The sequence below is a fragment of the Platichthys flesus genome, chromosome 20 (genome assembly GCF_949316205.1).
Source record: "Platichthys flesus chromosome 20, fPlaFle2.1, whole genome shotgun sequence".
Taxonomy (NCBI): Eukaryota; Metazoa; Chordata; class Actinopteri; order Pleuronectiformes; family Pleuronectidae; genus Platichthys; species Platichthys flesus.
Genome location: NC_084964.1, coordinates 5,755,825 through 5,775,478, shown reverse-complemented (window position 1 = coordinate 5,775,478; position 19,654 = coordinate 5,755,825). Strand labels below are relative to the sequence as shown.

The following is a 19,654-nucleotide window of genomic DNA, read 5'->3' as shown; positions in this document are numbered from 1 at the left end:
ACATTTCTACACCTCTCCATTTAATGCTAGACTCTGTCTTTTCTCATCCATGCTCTGAATATTATTGTGTTAATGTGCTCTGTAACATATCTATTGCACCTCGGTTCGTCCTGGATGAGGGATGCTCACTTGTGAACTCTGAGGTTTCTGGTGGTTTTTCCTCACCTTTATCAAGATGTGTGATATGTGAGAACAGAGGATTTCGCAGAAGCTGGAAACCTTAGAGGACAATTACATAAAAACTACATACACTTTGAGAAAAAGCAGGAATATTGTGATTAAGTATGTGAAAGTTGAATTGATATTGAAAAGGCTAAAGATGGTTGGAACATTAATCATTACATTATATCTACTAATTTAAATTAAAAAAGAATGCAAAAACTGAATATTCTTTTTAAATAGGTAGGAATTAGAATGTCGATCAGTAGCCCCTGACGAGGCCCAACAGTTAAGTCCAATCCAGCTGCATCAAATTGCAAACACTCATAGATATAAATTATTTATTCCCAGGGAGTTAAAGAAAGAAAAAAAACCTTCTGCTGCCTGATCCAGATCCACACTAAAGTTGAATGGGTTCTTCCTTGACCCTACCCCATCCTTATAGTTTTTTGCATTACCTTGCTTACAACCCATCAACAAAATGGACGGGGTAAAAACATGACCTCCTTGGCGGAGGAAACAAAAACACAAACCTTAATGGATGCACAGAAATCCTGAGCAGGACACTTTAGAGTTAGGGAGTATGGGTATGTGAAAGTGTGCATAAGTAGTTGAAGGACCATAAAGCTAAAACATCAGTAACCCCTGCTGCTGTGTAATGCGTCTGTGAGCGGAGTGAGCTGCACAGACATTGGTCTCTAAGACACTGACCATGTCCTGTCTCTCCCAATTACCCCCCCCCCACCCCCCTGAACTACTTACTGCTACCACACTGTTAGGAGGAGTATATACACTCTGCAAACATTCCAGAGTCGCCTATATACACTAAAGTTGTCACACACAATAGATTTGTATGTGCGTGGTAAGTATGTGTGACAAAGTTGTGAAATTGGATTAAGTATCAGCATCATGTAGACCTTCATTTACAACCATGTTTGTGTTTGAGTTCTTTACTATTTTCTTGGATGATAAGTCATGGAAATTCATGAAAATAATCAGGCATGTTTAGGAGACTGATATTTATGAGTGTGTGAAGTTTGGTGCAGCTTGATTAGATTCAAGGCGACCGTGGAGCCAGGGTGGAGGTATTTGCTCTACTGAGTGCCATAGTTGTATGTGGAGTCATTATGGTCCACATTCCAGTCTTTTTCGTATCTTATGTTATGTAGAAACCAATGTTGTGCTGTAAACCAATCTCTTTTGTTGGGAATCCAGCAGATTTCCACCTTATGATGACACATAACAAAACTCAGGCTCTATGGTGGAATGCGGCACCAAGTCCTCTGCTAGTTTCAGACTGACAAAGTTCAGATTTTCTAGTTTTGTTTGGTTGTGCCCATCTGAGCATTCAATGGTCACACAATGGGTGTGATCTTGTGCACTGTTGTTGCATCCTTATCTTATTGACCAATTAAAACCTAGTTTCGCTAAGTCTTCCCTCAAAACCCTGCCCTCCTTGTCAAACAGCCCCTGCTCATGTGATAATTTCTTTGTCTGCACTCAGAGATACTGTTGCTTTGAATACACATAGGTAAGAAACTCACTCATTTTACCTATTAGATATTAAAACAGACCTGTCATCAACAGATCAGACACAGATCGAGTGTTCACAGAACTCTTAGTTTTTTCTTGATTTGGTAAAACTGTTCTCACAGATGGCTTCACGCCAACCATGCGCCTGGTGGTGCCATCTTTTTTTAAGGCAATGCACTTAGATTGTTAAAAAAGAGCCATTAGAGAGTACAGTCAGGCTAGTAACTCTGTGAGGTTCTGTATATTTCATGAGTACCTATCTAAACACTGAACACCAAAGATTTCCTCATGGCAAACCTAAGTTATCATAGGGATTCATCCACTGGGCAAACATTGAGCAGATGTGTAGATTTTTGTCTAGCTGCATGGGCTTGATGAGCAGTGATCGCATATAAAACTTATAATTATGATGATCTCTAAAGAGTAACCTTACACCAGATCATATGCAGTAGTTGACTGCCCACACTGGTTGAAGTTTTCAAGCTAGTTTCACCTCCTGTCAAACTGACAGACGTGGTTGGGTTTGATCAGAAGTGCGCTGTGTTGTACCTGTGACCACATCCAAAAGTGATGTCATACTGTCCAGGATTGATGTCACAGTGTCCTGGAATGATGTCACAGTGTCAGGGAGTGATGTCACACTGTCCAGGATTGATGCCACAGTGTCCTGAAGTGATATCACACTGTCCGGGAGTGATGCCACACTGTCCGGGAGTGATGTCACAGAGTCCTGGAGTGATGTCACACTGTCCGGGAGTGATGCCACACTGTCCGGGCGTGATGTCACAGTGTCCTGGAATGATGTCACAGTGTCAGGGAGTGATGTCACACTGTCCGGGATTGATGCCACAGTGTCCTGGAGTGATGTCACAGTGTCCCAAACCACAGAAGATCTGGAAAAACAACTCATTTCGTAGTTTCCCCATTTTATTTCTATTTCAGTAGCGTTGAGGTTGGATCTTATTCTAAATTAAATTAAATACTATATCAATCAATCAATCAAATTTTATTTGTATAGCCCATATTCACAAATTACAATTCATCTCATAGGGCTTTAACAGGGTGTGACATCCTCTGTCCTTAACCCTCAGCAAGAGTAAGGAAAAACTACAAAAAACCCTTTTAACAGGGTAAAAATATGTAGAAACCTCAGAGAGAGCCACATGTGAGGGATCCCTCTCCCAGGACGGACAGAAGTGCAATAGATGCCACGTGCAGGAGAACATCAGCAATAATCAAAGTCTCTAGCAGCATTGATGAAGCACAGTCCATGCTCAGCAACCATCTAGACCACGATCCACCATCCAGACCAGACGCCACTTCAGTCCTCAGTCACCGTCCACCGCCGCCCACCAGGAGGACCCATCACAAGCCACCACTGCGGTCCTGGTCCACCGCCCGTGCCCAATGCCAACGCGACACAGGGTCCGCCACCAGCACCACGATCAGCCCACATGACTCAGAATCCGCCACACTGGATCCAACACCGCGACCCCCGGTGCGCGATCCACAAACCGTAATCCATGGTGCGGCCACAGAGGCCCTGGATCTGCGGGTGATAAGGCAAAGGGATTCCGGGGAAGGGGGATAGGGATGGAGAAGAGGAAGGAGAAGCTGGAAAGAGAAGCTCCGTGTGTCATGTGTCATAAAATAGAACAAGTAACGTTCTGGCGCACTAATTAGCTCTAACTATAAGCTTTATCAAAAAGAAAGGTTTTGAGCCTACTTTTAAACGAACAGATGGTGACTGCCTCCCGAACTGAAAGTGGTAGATTATTCCACAGCCGAGGGGCTTGATGGCTAAAAGCTCTGGCTCCTACTCTACTTTTAGAGAATTTAGGGACGACAAGTAGGCTTGAATTCTGGGAGCGGAGTGCTCTAGTGGGTTTATAAGGTATTAACAGCTCTTTAAGGTATAAAGGCGCTATATTATTAAGGGCCTTGAAGGTGAGGAGGAGAATTTTAAATTCTATTCTAGATTTAACTGGAAGCCAGTGTAGTGATGCTAATATTGGAGAAATGTGCTCTCTTCTCTTTGTTCTCGTCAGGACACGTGCTGCAGCATTTTGGACAAGCTGTAGAGTCTTTAACGACTTCCTGCTGGAGCCTGATAATAATGAATTACAATAGTCCAGTCTCGATGTAACAAAGGCGTGGACTAGTTTTTCTGCATCTTTTTGTGAAAGGACATGTCTAATTTTTGAAATATTACGCAAGTGGAAAAAAGCGGTCCTAGAAATTTGTTTTAAGTGACTATTAAAGGATAAATCAGGATCGAAGATCACTCCCAAGTTCCTGACTGTTTCATTGGAAGCAAGGGCAATGTCGTCTAGCGCAGCTATATCATTAGATAATGCATCTCTAAGGTGTTTGGGGCCAAGTATTATAACCTCTGTTTTGTCTGAGTTTAATAAGAGAAAATTGCGGGTCATCCAGGTTTTTATGTCCTTGAGACATGTTCGAAGTTTAGTTAATTGATTACTTTGTTCAGGTTTTATTGACAAATATAACTGGGTGTCATCCGCATAGCAGTGGAAATTTACCGAGTGTGTCCTGATAATGTTTCCTAGTGGAAGCATATATAATGAGAATAAAATTGGGCCGAGCACAGAGCCCTGTGGAACACCATGATTAACTTTGGTGCGCACAGATGACTCATCATTAATTTGCACAAATTGGGAGCGATCAGAAAAATACGATTTAAACCAGTTAAGGGCGGTTCCATTAATGTTAATTAACTGTTTTAGTCTTTGTAATAAAATTTGATGGTCAATTGTGTCGAATGCTGCACTGAGATCTAACAGAACGAGGACAGACACAAGTCCCTGATCTGAGGCTATTAAAAGGTCATTAGTGACTTTTGCCAAGGCTGTCTCTGTACTGTGATTGGCTCTAAACCCCGATTGAAAGTCTTCATATATATTATTTTCCTGGAGAAACTCACACAGCTGATTGGCTACCACTTTTTCTAAGATTTTAGAAATGAAGGAGAGGTTAGATATTGGTCTGTAATTGGCTAAAACCTCTGGGTCTAGGGTGGGTTTTTTGAGTAGGGGTTTGATGACAGCTATTTTAAAAGACTGTGGTACATAACCTGATGATAATGACAGATTGATAATGTTAAGTAACGAACTATCAATTAGGGGCAGAATGTCTTTAAGTAAGTTGGTAGGAATGGGATCTAAGATACAGGTTGTTGGTTTAGAACCTGAGATTAATTTGGTAAACTGATCACGGGTGATCAGAGAGAAGCTGTCTAAGTAATGGGTAGGATTCTCAGCCGTTTCTGAGATCTCTGTTGTTGGGAGGGTATTAGTGCCAATTGAGGGCAGGAGATGGTTGATTTTATTTCTAATAGTTTGAATTTTATCATTAAAAAAGGTCATAAAGATATTGCTATTTAGGGATGGAGGAATACTTGGTTCGGTGGAGGTGTGACTCTCTGTCAGCCTGGCTACAGTGCAGAAGAGAAACCTGGGGTTATTTTTATTCTCTTCTATTAGTTTTGAATAGTAGGCGGCTCTTACTTTGTGGAGAGCCTTTTTATATTCTTTAACACTATTCTTCCAGTCTATGAGGTTTTCAACATTGTTGCTGGAGCGCCACTTCCTTTCTAGTTTTCTTGATAATTGTTTTAACTCATTTGTCTGGGAATTATACCACGGAGCTAATTTACTATGTTTGACATTTTTCTTTTTTAGAGGCGCTATTGAGTCTAATGTTAATCGTAATGAGTCTGCAGAGCTATCGACGAGGTGGTCGATCTCAATGGAGCTCAGGGTTTTAAAGAATTTGTTGTTTATATCTACTGCTAATACGGGTTTAAATGTAATTGGGATTATTTCCTTAAATTTAGCTAAAGCACTATCAGGTAGACATCTAGAAAATGAATTTTTTATTAGTGGCATATATTCAGTTATTGAAAAATCAAAGGTTATTAAATTATGGTCTGATAGAACTGGATTGCGCGGAAGTACTGTTAAATTTTCAATTGCGACACCGTACGATAATACAAGGTCAAGTGTGTGGTTACCACAATGAGTAGGTTTGTGCACACACTGACTGAAACCAATAGAGTCTAGTATTGAAATAAATGCTACGCTAAGGCAATCTTTATTATTATCAACATGAATATTAAAGTCACCAACAATAATAATTTTATCGGTCTTTAGGACTAAGTTTGATAAAAACTCAGGGAATTCCTTTAAAAATTCAGTATAAGCCCTGGGGGCACGGTAAACTACGGCAAATATGATTGGCTGTTGGTGGCTATATGTTCCCTTAAGTAAAAAAAATCTGGTAAGTTTTCAAAATATTGGTTAATTAGCCGTCCATATTTTTTACAGCCACACAATAGACTGTAAAAACTCCCCAAACTTCATATCTATAAATAGAGCAAAGATATCCGGGATACAAACATTGCCAATTTGCATATTTAGAGCCAGAGTGTGCGCAATAGCCAACTACGCGCACTTGACCAATTGTGAGTCGGTTTCATCTGTCAATCATTACGTCTCAGCCCGTTTTATGAAATGATAGAAACTTTAAGCCAACCACCACAGGTGGTGATCGTAACACGTTGGCTTCACTTCTTGGAAGCTAGTATGTTCTCCCTCTCTATATACAGGCTACGAGCTTCACCAAACCCTGACATAGAAATATTATTAACGTGCATCACTTCAGAACATTTCCCCCAAATTCAGCCAAATGTATTTGGTAGCGTTTTTAAAGTGACATTAAACGATTTGAACAACATTTAGCTGTACAGGGTGAGTTTATAATGTTAATCATCTCAGATACAGGGTTCATCTCCAGGGAGCTCCCACCTGGCTTCACTCTAATACATCTGTTAGAAGTCGTGGGATGTTGTCAAAGTGTCAACAAACCCTTTGGTCTGCCTGCTCACTGTGTGTCGTTCTACGTCTAAGGTGAATTAAATATATCACATGCTGAGCTGGTTGTCAGGGCGACAAGTCTGCAGTGAAAGGTCGAATGTACTCGCAGTAATAACCAGTTTGTCAGAGGGACCTTGAAAAAAAGCACATGTCCACTAGCTGCTCACAGCTCTGAGAAAAACTGCCAGCTGAACAACAGAGATGTAAATATATCGTACTGTTTATTTGCTTTCACCTTTTCCATGAGCTCATATGACGGTTTGTCTCCCCACTCGTCCAGCCTGCGGTGGCGGAGTGACGCTGAGATGAAGGAAAACACGGGGCCAGAAAAACAAAAAGAAAGCTGATCTCTTGTAGGAAGGAGGATGTGATGGAGATAGAGGTTACAGACCGGCTGGGATGAATGAGAGCAGCCTACTCACCAGCGGGACATCCAGGGATCATGCATGTGTGTGTGTGTGTGTGTGTGTGTGTGTGTGTGTGTGTGTGTGTGTGTTCTTGCTGTGCGCTGGTGACTGACAGCAGGTTTCATGTGAACAGGAGGGGAAACCAGAGACGAGCAGGTCAACAGACACGGGGCTCACCGGCTCAGGTTGATTGGGTCAGTGTTTCCATTCACACCTCAGCAAAGCAAACAACACAAACTTCTTCCTCTGCATTTGAGCTTCTCTTCCACATGCCAACATTGTTTTGAGTCACTCAAATTTTTACACAACCCTCCAAAGTTCAGATTTTCAAAAACTTTGGTTTCTGTGTATCCTTGTGTAAAATGTAAAATGATGATGCCATAGTTTACTGCACAATCAAACTGTTGTTTTTTGTACGTAGCCAGACGTGTCTTAGATAAGGTGACAGACTTCAAATAACTAAAAGATAAGAGTAAAATAACTGTTAAATTACATCTGAGGATATTAAGCTCAAAGAGAAGGCTCACAATATTCTTCTCTGGTATTTGACAGATTGGTGACCGTATCGCCACGTACTGTCCTTCTGTTTTACATTTGTTGTCATTATGGTATTCTCGTCTGGACAGAGACATTCTGCTAAATGAAGATTGGTTGGACAGAGCTTTTGGAAAAGTGGAACATATTTATTAAAATATATTTGCGAAGTGTGTATAAGGAGGAAATGTGCCGCTAAATTACACATTAGAGACATTTTGTTCCTCGCACAGTGATGGTCAGCCTCACTGACAGTTTGTGTACCGCTTTGTACTGTTATCCGTTGATATCTGCCCTATTAAATGAATTCATATGGAAAAAGATCCTACATGGCCGCTATATGATTATGAGGGATCTTTACAGGGAGGCTTTCACAAGGATTATGCAAATGTATTCTCGCTCGGCAGCCGAGGACGAAGATACATGATCCTTAAGAGGAAGTTACTCCAGCTGGGACAAAAAGCCCAGGGGCAGCAGCGGTAAACACACTGGACGTGACAGTTAGACACAACGAGACTTCTCTTCTCTTCTCTTCTCTTCTCTTCTCTTCTCTTCTCTTCTCTTCTCTTCTCTTCTCTTCTCTTCTCTTCTCTTCTCTTCTCTTCTCCACTCTTCGCTTCTCACCTTTTGACCTAAATGTCTGGGCCCTTGCTGGCGAAATTAAGTACTAAAACAAACATACAAGACAAATTGTACGAGAATAATTTATAATCCTAAAATGTTAATGTTTTTATAATTTGTTTCTGAAAAGGACGCATATGTTTTGTTGTTCTCTAGGATGGATTTTGGTGTCACTGTCTCGAGAAAACTGCATATTTGCAAATTCAATGTGTTGAGAAAGGTCTCCTTTCTTCTTACATCTATTATCTATACATTCTTTGGGGGTCATCAGAGCTGGAGCCTATCCCAGGTGACAACGAGCGAGAGGCTGGGTCTACCCTGGACAGGTTAGAAGTTTATTTATATTTATCATTCACAATTGTGGAAATACCTGAAACACTAAAAAGGATCAGTCAGTTGTGTGGAGAAAAAAAGCATTTCAGTGACAACCTCTGAATGTACATTACAGACAGGGGTCACGCAACATCACTTTCATTGACTGAAATGAAAATAGGTCATGAAAGGAGCCACGGATAGGGAGAAATAGATGTGCTCTAATCTAAAATCTATCGTTGGATATGCTTTTTGGATTTTTATCAGCTGATGTCAAATTTGCAGGCCCTCCAGATGAAGATGTAAGCTACACTCTGTTCCAGCACAGGCAACCCGAGGGCACGTTTAGAAAATATGCACCCGCGAACATGGCCTAATGTCAGGAATGCCACAAGATTAGTCTACATACTGTGATGATGACATTGATTTGTTGGTGAGATCATTTCAAGACCTGAACTAGAATGTCACTCAGCAGAGAGCACACCTCCTCCAGGAGTCAACAGTCCTCCATGAAACCACATTCATATTCACAAGAGTCTTTTTTATCTACATCAAATTGCAGTCACTCGTAAATATCAGTCTCCTAAACATGTTTAAAAGATCCATCTGCAATGATAATGTTGAGTCGTGACCCCCCCTCCCCCCCACAAGCAAACAGCAAAGGCAGATTAAATCATGATACAGTAGCTCACTCATTGTGAAAGGTCAGAGTTCTCAGAAAAACAGGTGGAGTATAAACAAGAACATACGCAAATACATGCATGCATTTATGTGACCATGTTTTAAGGTACACACACACACACACAGAGCAGCAAACAGTATCTCATTATTTCTCACTTGTGCCCTGCGGCGGGGTGCGTGTTTAGACAGTTGTGCTGAGGAGTTGCAGGGAGTTACTGCGTTAGATTTTGAGCAAATTAGTTTGGGAGGGGGAGGACATCACACATGTCCCTGTGTGCCTCTGCCAGGATCCCAAAATAAACGGGCACTTGTGTTGACCCCATGCTGATGAATACATGTTAGGGTGAAGGTCTCCAATGTGTCAGCAGTCGGTATCTCGTTTGTCTGCTTGTGTTGCTCCGCCTGTTTTTCCTCCTCGGTCTTATATTAACTTCGATACCCTCTTCACATTTCCTCTCTGGTTTTCCGCATCTCCCTCTCGTTCTTTATTTGCTGTGGCAGCTGTAGTTGCTCTTTTAATTTTAGTAGGGCTGTTGGCCGCCTGGTGATTAATCGGACGGTGGGGCTCAGGTTGTAAATAGATGTTCTACTCTCGTGGTTGTTTACCCCGACTAGGAGACCACGCAGCCGATTAGAATACCCCCTGAAAATGAGGCAAAGCAGGTGTCAGAAAGCTCAGGGTTAACACCAACACCACACAGATATAGATGTTTACTCTCCTGTGTATGGCTTTTTTGGACAGATGAGAAACATGTGACTATGAGCTGAAGAAAGAAATGTGAGCCATGCACATTCCATTTGTATCTGAATGCAATTCTGTCACCACATATGCAGATTTTGCTCAGACCTATTTTCAATCTCACAGTGAGCCCAATATGTACTTTACTTTAAAAAAGAACAGGTCACAAATATATAGCTCAAAAGCACATGCAGTCCACCTGTCCACCATCAGGCAGCCATGTGTCCACACAAATTTGTAATTTAGAAATTTACTTAAATTGGTCTCACACTGGGGAAAATCCCTTCCTGGAGCAGCAAGGTAGACAAGAGAGTGCAAAAAGGCAATGGAATAAATATAAGAATGTAATAAAGTACAAATACAAAATATGTATACTATGGACATTTTTGTAGTACAGTGGCACAGGATGATTGCTCGAGGAAGTTAAACTGTAGTTGTGTATAAGATGTTAAAATAGACATATCCATATGTATGCATATAATACGCATACATAAGTTTATATGTAGGTGTAAACATAAGAACTCAAACAACATATTAGTACAAACAAGTACACAGTCAAAGAGGCACAGGGTAGGTAGGATATGAACTGCAGTGTATGATTGCAGTGCCAACCTGAGTAAATGGTTTAATCCTAAATAACTATTACACATTACTCTTCCAAAGTCACTATGAGCTGAAAAGGAGCAATTAAATATCATTTTGCAGCTGATAACTTTAAACAGTTAAAAATAGCCACATGCAGTGCACAGAGTCAAAAGGTCAAATCTATCGAATGTTTTTATGAAAGTTTTTAACAGCATGCTGGCTGGATATTCTTTTAACCTCTTGCTAAACTGCAATGTTATTTAATTATAATAACCACACAATTACAGTTTAAATGTCTTTCCTGACTCTACTCTCTATTTCTTGGTAGAATATGTATTTCTATGTCATTTCAACTGAAGATATAAGGCTGTGGATTGGTGGCTGCTCGGCCAGAGCGACTTGGTGATGGGTGTTTGAGGTTGTCCTGTCTCTCCTCTGCTGCCTCCGGCCTGCTCTCACAGACACAACACACAGCGGCTCCCCTGTGTAGGACTGGCACATTGGAGGCCATGTGAACCCTGGACTGGGGAAGTGGTGAGTCGGAGTGCCTGCTCCGCTCAGTGTGCACATTCATCCATGTGTAAGAACACAAAGCGGTGAGGTATGCGGAGCACTTCCTGGTTGCTGATGGAGTTTTGCCCGTATGTACCTTTGTAAAGAACTTGCCCCTGAAGGCAAATTATGAGCAGGGGAACAGAATAGACCCTGCTGATGAGCATCACCTCCCTGTTTGTTAAAGGTTTTCTCCAACTCCTCCCGTTCCTCTGAGAACTATAAACTGCTGAGAGGGAATATGATTATGATTATTTCCACCTATTATCCCCTGACCTTAGATTTGAGCAAGTGTGCATTTTCCCTTTTTAAGGACTAGTGTTCTCACTAGTGTTCTCACTGTGGGCACACACACACACACAAACACACACACTCACTCCCACACACATGTTCAAACCTAACTCTCTCCTAATAATAGATCTGGCCGGTCCACTGCCTGGCTAACGTCACTCCACTCCACTTGTCAGTAACTCTGCGCCCTGGAAACAGCACCCATGACACCAGTAACCTATCACATGATGAGGGGAAACTGCCAGCAATCCAGCTCCCCCTATCACCTGACCCACTGGAAAAAATAACAAGGATTCACTTAAGGCAAAGACGCCATCAGTGTGGGAAGGCGATGTGGTGACAGCCTGGGGTTAAACCATGGAGATCAGGGACTGAAGGTACAAACGAAGATTCATTAGAGCAACGGCAAACACAAAAACTGTGAGCCCGGGATGGAAATTTCCCGGGGATGTCCAGTGATATGTGGTAATTGCTGATGTAATCTGAGTGATTGCTAAAATTACATTCCCAAGAATTTTGAGAGGACAGTGGTCTGCTGATAGATTCAACTCCATTAGAGTGACACTCTGGGAAATTTATGTTGAGACTTGCAGTTTGAGCTTCTTCTTTTTCCTGGGGTTTTATTTTTAGCCTCTCTGAGGTAAGACTCTCAGTTCAGTTTTTTGTGTGTCTTGTGTATGCTGAGTACTGAGTCACATCCACTTGTGGAAAAATTGCTGCTACAGTTGAATGCTATTATAAATGAACTGACACTTACATCCACTGAATTAGGCCCCTTGTCCACTGGTCAGAAAAAGCCACTAACACCCAATAACTTGGCTTTTGTCTGCAATGGGAATGGTTGTCTGCAGTGGACACAGGTTTCAAGCAGTCATGGAAACAAGACACCTGGGTGATTGCACTTATTTGGGGTGAGAGAGTGGCTCAGTTTTCTTTGCATCCGTGACGTCGAACATGACTCACTAGAAAAATCTTGTTATGGCAAAGGGACAGAAGTCAATCGCCTTTTTTGCAGGTTTATCTACATTGTATTGGTCAGCCAATCAATCAGCCGTCAGGTCTCCTGTTGATTCCTTGAAATAAATTTGATAAACTATGAAAGTCGCACAGTATACATTTAGCCTATCTGTATGTGTAAGCCACACTACTCTATTTAGTTTAACAGGGATTTATAAGATGAGCATTTTAAGTCACAAGTAGCAACAAATTCTGTAATGCAATGCATCGGAGAATTGCTGTTCTTTTGTGTATAATGCAAATGTTGCTATCAACTAAAAAATAAATCACAATTTCTTAACTGGAAAGGCAGCTCATTATATTTATCATTTACAAAAGTTTTGAATAGAACACATGTGTTGAGAGGATCCCTCTCACCACTGCAAGGAGGAATAGATTTGACTAGAACAGGCTTTTTCTACAGAATACTTTTTACAGAGAAACAAATTGTTAACTCTGTTTTATTACAGTTATTACAGTTATTTGATTAAAAGTTATTTAGGAAGCCCGTTTAAAAAGTAACTTTCATAAATTATGCCAAAAAAAGTAAGGCCAATGATCTCACAGTCTGGCGTTCGAGTGGTTAGAGGGTTTTGACAGGTTTATTTGATAAGACTCCAGGATTTAGCGCCGAAACTTGAGATTTACAAGAGCACACTTAGGCAGCCTGGACGCAAGAGGCAGAACACAAACTGAGGTACGTGGCTAACACTTTTGAGCAGAAGCAGAGACACTCTGTCAGCAGGCAGCAGCTGTTTGGGAGAGAGGGGGCAGAGTTCTGAGGGAAATCTTCATTTCGTCTGAATAAAAATCCACAGCTAGGAGTCATCAGTGTCTGTTGTTTTAAGTCTGTGTGCTAAGCTAAACGAACCATCTCCTGACAGTAGCAGTTATTGTGTTATATTGATCTTCTCATCTAATGCTGAAGTGTTGAGATATAATCTCTTCACCTAGTCCTGGGTCTTCCCTGAGGTCTCCTCCCCACTGGACGTGCCTGAAACACCTCCCAAGGAAGGCGCCCAGTAGGCATCCTTACCAGATGCCCGAACCACCTCAGCTGACTCCTTTCTAAGTAAAGGAGCAGCGGCTCTAATCCGAGTTCCTCACGGATGGCTGAGCTTCTCACCCTATCCCTAAGGGAGACGCCAGCCACCCTTCTGAGAAAACTCATCTCGGCCGCTTGTACCGCTTTCGGTCATCACCCAGCCCTCATGACCATAGGTGAGGATAGGAACGAAGATCGACCGGTAGATCGAGAGCTTTGCCTTGCGGCTCAGCTCTCTTTTCGTTACAACGGTGCGGTAAAGCGAACGCAATACCGCCCCCGCTGCTCCGATTCTCCGGCCAATCTCACGCTCCATAGTACCCTCACTCGCGAACAAGACCCCAAGGTACTTGAACTCCTTCACTTGGGCTAAGGACTCATTTCCTACCCGGAGTAAGCAATCCATCGGTTTACTGCTAAGAGTCATGGCCTCAGATTTAGCGGTGCTGTTCCTCATCCCAGCCGCTTCACACTCGGCCGCCAGCCGATCCAGTGAGTGCTGAAGGTCAGAGGCCGATGATCCAATGAGGACCACGTCATCTGCAAAAAGCAGTGACGAGATCCTTAGACCACCGAACTGCAACCCCTCCCCACCACGACTATGCCTCGATATCCTGTCCATGTATATCACAAACAGGATTGGTGACAAGGCGCAGCCCTGGCGGAGACCAGCATCCACTGAGAACGAAACTGACTGGCTGCCGAGGACGCGAACACAGCTCTCGCTTTGGGAGTACAGGGATTGGATGGCCCTGAGGATAGACCCCCTTACCCCATACTCCCGCAGCACCTCCCACAGTTTCTCCCGGGGGATCCGGTCATACGCCTTCTCCAGATCCACAAAACACATGTAGACCGGATGGGCATACTCCCAGGCCCCCTCCAGGATCCTTGCGAGAGTGAAGAGCTGGTCCGTAGTTCCACGTCCGGGGCGAAAACCGCATTGTTCCTCTTCAATCTGAGGTTCGACGATCGGCCGAACCCTCCTTTCCAGCACCTTGGAGTAGACTTTACCAGGGAGGCTGAGAAGTGTGATGCCCCGGTAATTGGCACACACTCTCTGGTCCCCCTTTTTGAACAGGGGAACCACCACCCCGGTTTGCCACTCCTTTGGCACTGTACCCGACTCCCACGCGATGTTGAATAGGCATGTCAACCATGACAGCCCCTCAACACCCAGAGCCTTTAGCATTTCTGGCTGGATCTCATCAATCCCTGGGGCCTTGCCACTGCGGAGATGTTTGACCACCTCAGTGACCTGGCCACCAGGCGCTCGCCATCGAGCCCTCCGTCTGGGCCTAGCTCCAGACGGGGGCCCCGGGCTTCCTCCGGGCCGGGTCCCATCTCCTCTTTTTTCGATATTCATTGAGGCTTTTTGAACCTTTTTGAACTATTCTTAGTCTGGCCCCTCACCTGAGACCACTCTGCCATGAGAGACCCTACCAGGAGCACAAGGCTCCAGACAACACAGCCCTCAGGTTCACAGGGACACGCAAACCTCTCCACCACGATAAGGTGACGGTTCCAGGAGAAATAAAATGTACTTTTTAAAGAATTGTATGTGTCCTCACACAAGCATTGAAGCAAAGGCACACGCCTGCTGAGCCACAGATCCCAGGTATGCACAGTCACGCTGCGTGTGTGAGGCAGGCTGAGGTAAGACGCTATACTGATGCATGTCACGGGCTCCGGGGCTAATTCCGTCTTCCTCGAGTGGGCGTCGAAGACAGGGACATAACCGCAGTTACTATCAACATTAATAGGACACAGACATGTGAATGTGTGAAGACTAATGTGTCCTCTCAAGCTCAGGTTTATACATTTACAGCACTAACGCTGGCATCGATGCCCAGGGAGTGTTTCTATAGGTGGTGCGTGAGCAAATGTTCTCAGCAGCTATGCAAGGTTGCACAAATGTCCCATTAAACACAACTTCAGTCCCACTTCTACTAAGCTTTGTTCATAAGGAAAGTCCTCTCATCTCAGATGTCGACATGTAGAAACAAAAGTGAATTTCTCGGCGCAGCAAATTCACTTTAATATTAACACAATGTCTTGTGTTCTCACAGTGGACTTAATCACCAGGGGAAAGACGGATGTGGACCCAAGTGGAAATAACAAGCTACATTTGTTCGTGTTACTGTTACAAAGTCATTTTAGTTAATTTGTACTTTTCACTCTTAAGCATTTTTACATATAGACTTATAATATTTAAAAACACAATAGAAAGCTTTGATTAAACGCGATGACATTGTTAACCATAATAACAGTACTAAGTAATAATAATAACATAAAGAGCATAATCAGCAGCTACAGCTGAGACAAAGCTAATGGTGAGTCAGCAGCCATATGGTCTATGGCCACTGGTTGGCGGAACTCTGCATAGAATGAATTTCGCATCACTCCCTTTTCTTGTTTCTTGGGCGGCTGTGGCTGAGGGGTAGAGTGGTCGTCCTCCAACCTGAGGTCGGCGGTTCGATCCCCAGTCTGAACAATCTGCATGCCGAAGTGTCCTTGGGCAAGATGCTGAACCCTGAATGGCCCCCATAGAATAACAAAGTGCTGGGATAGATGCACTGTATGAATGTGTGTGTGATTGGGTGAATGTGAAACTGTAGTGTAAAGCGCTTTGAGTGGTCATCAAGACTAGAAAAGCGCTATATAAATACAAATCCATTTACCATTTGTCCCTTGCTGCGTCAGAATTGCCTCCAGTTGCTTCAGCCCCTCCACCACCCAGCATCCACCTGTAGGGTCAGACAGGGTTATAAGTATTTGCTCATCACTCCCATCATATCTATTTAATAATATCTGGGGGAGTGACTAAGTTAGAGCCCAGACGCCCAACACTAACCTTTTCTACTGTTGCAATAAACGTTAGAACGTGAGTTATCTGACTTAACTGTAGATGGACAACATGACTGCTCCCAAAAAGTGAAGCCAAGGTGTCTATATCACCACCTGGTGGTTGTATAGGTCGTAAACCCCTTCTCCTTCTCCCCTGCGTGAGTGGATTGGACATGAACTAAACTAAAACATCAAAATATCGTCAAGTATCAAGTAAAATATGGTAAAAGTTGTTTATGGTAGCTCTTATCACACTGATGTATATTCAAGTCTTTATCTGGTAAGTTTGGTTTGAATTAGTTATTAGGATAAACAAGGAGAAATGTGTTGATTGACACATTAGACTGAGACTTACTGCTTGAGCGCAGACTTTGGCTCCAAAAGCACAAGATGGCAGCGTTTGTAGATCCGGGCCTTGGCTGACAGGTGACAGTAAAGTCGCTCAAAATGTTAAACAGATCACTGTGCACATTAAGAAAATCATGTTCATCATTAAAACATAAAGAAGAGTCAATCAATGCATTTAAGAAATCATTAATTGTGACTGACCTTTTATTTTTATGACATCAATGAAGCCAGACTAATTAACAGACACACCTCTCGGTATAATGCGATACAGCTCAACGGCACCACACACTACAACCTCCAAAATGATAATACAGTTATCATGGAAGTGGATGAACCACTCCAGCCACCATGCTCTAACACAAAATGTAACTTCACCGACCTCTGCTTCTCTCTCCACTCTATTGTTTTGCCGGCTTTATCTCCACATGCAGCAACAGCAAAGGTCATAAATCCTGAGTGCACTCTCAGCTTAGCAGAGGACACTCGGACGACATATGTGACACAGCTCCAAAAATACAAACGCATACAATCCTGTAGTTGGGATTTGTATTTTATCAATGTACCCGAAAGATAAGTGAAGATTTGTCCTGTACAAAAATCTGGTGGTTCAAACTCTCACGAGTCTAAGAGACTCAAGAAGTCGGGGAAAAAGTAGAGAAAAAGAAGAAAAGGACCTTGTGAGTTGTGGTTGTATGAAATTTTGCGAGCTAACATGATAACAAGGAAAGACAAAAGTTTGCCTCAATGAGCCTCAAGCAAAACGAAAACAGTGACGTCTGTGAAATACCCATAAATCTGTTCCTCCCATCATCCCTTATTAATCTCTTGTAATGTCACACACCTTTCTGTCACTTGTGTGCTGACTTGTTGTGTTCTCTCTTTGAATTCACACTGAGATATAGGTAACAAGTTGTGTCAGTGCGCTAAAGGTCAGTTTTCAGTTATTGGATCGACACCAACCTCTATCTCCGCTAAGCTGTATTGAATTGTGAGCTACCTTTCCAGGAGTTAATAAAAGTTAAAGGTAAGTTTCTGTGGACCTGTCGGAGCTGTCGTGTTGTGTGCATGTGGCAGGACCTGAAGAGTTTGTGTGGTGGTCTCTCTGTTTTTAATTTTCCCTAAAACCAAAAGCCTGACAGAAAATGTGCAAGGAATCAATTAAAAAGACTTAGCTGCAATAACACAGGCTGCTAGTGTCAGCATTCATTATCCAGGAGCAACCTACTGTTCCTTTGAAGAGTTAGGAGAACACATAAAAACATGTTGTGTTTTGTGCTTACATATTGCTTAAAAAAGAAAGAAAAGCCCTGTTAAAAGCATATCCATTGTGTAGTATATCCTCCCTGTAACAGCTGGTCCTGACTCATAGCTCTGCTGAGCGCTTTAATAGATTTAGGGATTTTTTTTGCACCAGTTTATGTGACCTCAGATAGAGTTGCATTTTGCAAAACGCAGTAGTTTCTCCTCATGCGAAAACACATTGAAGTACTATTTTTAAGCTTAACAGCCAAAAATGGTTCTTGAAATAAGATATAAAAACGACTTTAACTTTTCCATATCTATTTCCATTATGCTGGTGCAGTGCCCGTCTAATAACTTGTGTGTTTGTAATGTTCTGTTCTCTTGTGTTGTGCCTGTGTTAATGCTCCAGAGCTGCTTCAAAATGATTCCCAGAGTCTTAGTGAGTCCTCCTCAGGATGTTTTTTTTAACAAAATGAAACTTAATTTGCTTTGTTATGTTGATGTGTGATATATATTGTTAGTATATTTATCTACTATGTACTATATTAACTTGTTTGTATATTTCTTCTTCATCATATAGTGACATTTCTGGCTGCAGCGTTACAGTGCATATATGATCATGTTATGAGTTTCATTTTACTATCCTGCGGTTTTTGTTGTAGTTTGTTTTGTCAACTTATTTTGTGACATGTTTTGTGTGGGAAAAGAGATTTTTTGCCATGTGTGTCACTAATGGCCATGCATGACTCAAAGAAACTGTAACATTGGAAAGGCAATAAGGAGATAACCAAAGCTACAATCTAATGTGAATGGCTTTAGAAAACTTACATTTGACTGATTTGAAATAATAAGTTGTACTCATGCTTTATAGGTCAGTCATAACCCATTAATAAGTTTAGTAATAATTTATTTCTAAATGTATCTCATAGACAATCAGGGGTTCTTAACACCTGAGGTATGGATTGTGTTCCAGTTTCCCCACCACTTATTTTAACACCCTGACATCCCAAAAGTTGTTTTCATGAACTGATAATTAATGATCTGTGAAGTCTGACAAGAACATTTATTAAATACTAACCAATCAATTAGTCATATCTGATTAACCCACATTTAAAGTGGTAGTGACATTCATCTGGTGACATGTAGATGATGGTTTTGGTAGCATCATCATGAGCAACAAGCCAAATTCCACGGTCTGGTGTCATCTTTCAACCGTGACTTCCAACAGTGCATATATGTTTGAGACCGTGACCAGGCGGTTGTTGATTGCTCTTCTCTAATCTTTAGCCACACAGCCGTTATAATGACTATTTTATTTATCCCCCTGAAAACGCACAAAACAATGTTCTGTAATGGAATATTTAATTACATTTCACAGCAAACAATTATCAATTCTGGTTCATACAATTCTACCTGGCTGCGGCCAGGGACCAGAGCACCCATGTAACTTTGTCTGACTTGGGGTCAATGGCCCAAAACAATGTAATCACATTTGATTTATACTAAATAAGCCCCTCCTTTCAGAGAGGTAGAATGTTTATCCAATCAGCTCTCTGTGTGTTGTCTTCAGACTTAGAGTCAGTGAACCCCCAATCTGAATGAGGACTCCTTCGAAGTTACAATAACATCAGGCTTGCTTAAGCCTGAAACATGCTTCTGCGACTGCGTCTGCGTCTTTTCACGCCGCTGTGGCGCAAGACTCGTTTTCATTCATGCTTCCCCAACCGTTGCGCGTCTTACAAAGCAATTCCGCGCCAGAACACTAGGCGGAGTAATGCTTTTTGTCGAGACGACCTTAGAGACGCCTTCTTTCTTCTTCGTCGATTGTTTATTTACATAGCCACTGCGGCTCCTCGTAGCCTTTTTC

At 42.3% G+C, this 19,654-nt stretch overlaps 1 long non-coding RNA gene across 1 annotated transcript in view; it reads right to left on the bottom strand.

Annotated features, from left to right (window-relative positions):
- Window positions 1–2,679: 2,679 nt before the first annotated feature.
- LOC133931925 (uncharacterized) overlaps window positions 2,680–19,654 on the bottom strand; it is a 30,102-nt gene continuing 13,127 nt past the window's right edge. The window contains exon 3 of the long non-coding RNA XR_009911931.1: window positions 2,680–3,241. This is a non-coding gene — a long non-coding RNA (uncharacterized LOC133931925). The remainder of the gene's footprint in view (window positions 3,242–19,654) is intronic.